Source organism: Puntigrus tetrazona, unplaced genomic scaffold (genome assembly GCF_018831695.1).
Source record: "Puntigrus tetrazona isolate hp1 unplaced genomic scaffold, ASM1883169v1 S000000653, whole genome shotgun sequence".
NCBI classification, from domain to species: domain Eukaryota; kingdom Metazoa; phylum Chordata; class Actinopteri; order Cypriniformes; family Cyprinidae; genus Puntigrus; species Puntigrus tetrazona.
Window position 1 is genome coordinate 363957 of NW_025048274.1, and position 1537 is coordinate 365493.

Consider the following 1537-nt stretch of genomic DNA (forward strand, 5'->3'; position numbering starts at 1 on the left):
ATTAGTGTTATTTTTTCGAAAATAAATCAAGCAAATAAATGTTGATAATGACTTTCTATAACGCTAACTTCTTTCTGATGAAAAAAATGCCGTGTTTATTTCAATGGATGATTTGTCAGCGATGTTGATAGATAAATAGACATGTTAAGTGACGCCTTCGCATTCACAGCCAGCTTTATTATTTTCGGTCTGTCCCATCGCTTGTGACAGAAATTGGCATGTATTCTCACAAACTCATTGCGTGCATCACCTCGAGAATCATTCTCTACTTCCGAATATAACTGAGTGACGATATTATTTAAACTTTGTAAAATGCGTGCATTATTCTTTTCATGCGCGAAGGTTATTTGCATATGAGAACGGCGTGATCTCGACTTTGCTGTTTTTTCTTCTGTGTTATGTGAGCGACCGAAGTTTTTCCATCCTTCATTTTGCAGCGTTAACTGCGCCGTGGTCGCGACTTGTTGTTGCCAGTGTTTCTCTGAGCCTCTGTCCATTTGCTCGTCGATCGAGAAGATGCTTGAGTCGACTGACTGCTCGGCGGCACTCTGCTCAGGGCGGCGGTATCCGTCATCTGACTTAACGTCGCATTTAACGAGCTTAGTGTCTGAAAATGTTCTGTTCGAGCAACCATAAAAATATGCCTTGTTACTGGCTGCTTCTTTCGTGAGGCAGAATATTGAGGATACGAGTTGTCAAACTATCGTTGCTTTCACCGTCACTATTACTGTTTAAACAACATTGATCAGAAAACTTTTGAAACAGCACGACCATCCTTTGAACTCTTTCAAATAGGTTTTGGCATCATATATTTATATCTGTTTTTTTGCTTCATTGCGTCCGCTGTTTCACGATGATGCCGGTGAAACGCTGCTGATCCGGTGAATCTGTCAACGAACGTAGGCTGAACAGCTGAAACGAGTAGCCTGCGAATGCTTTCGCCGCTGATCTTTAATGCGGCGCATTAGGCGAAGACTATTTTTTCTTTTTCTTTTTTGAGTGCGTGTCGCTTTCGGTTCAAAAATATCATTTTGTTTGCTCTTTATTGAAACGTAATCAAATGTAAGCGCTGGAAATTCCCCATTATAAAGCAGTGATTGAGGCAATGTTCGTTTCAACTAATCTGTTTGCAAAAAGCGTGCAAACAACTGTATTTTCTGGCTGCCCAACCATGTAACACAAGCTTCCGAAAAACTGCTCTTCTGGCATCGTTCAGTGTGCTTGTTTTTGCTCGGCTTACTCACAACGAAGGCGTGCTCGGTGAAACGCGAAATGATAATTTAGCACTATATGCGGCGTTATGTTCTTGATTATGCTTTTAACGTGTTCTGTTTTGAACATGCATGATTTGCGAAGATATGAATTGAAGGCGAGCAGTGCATGTAAACCTACGTTGTGTATGAAATACCGCTTATTTTAAGGACATAACTGTCGATATTTACAAGATTTTTAGCTCAATCCTTGCAGAAACCGCTGTCATGCAAACTCGCAATCGAGATGATATTGATAAACATTTAGCGACGCTTTAGATGCAGTA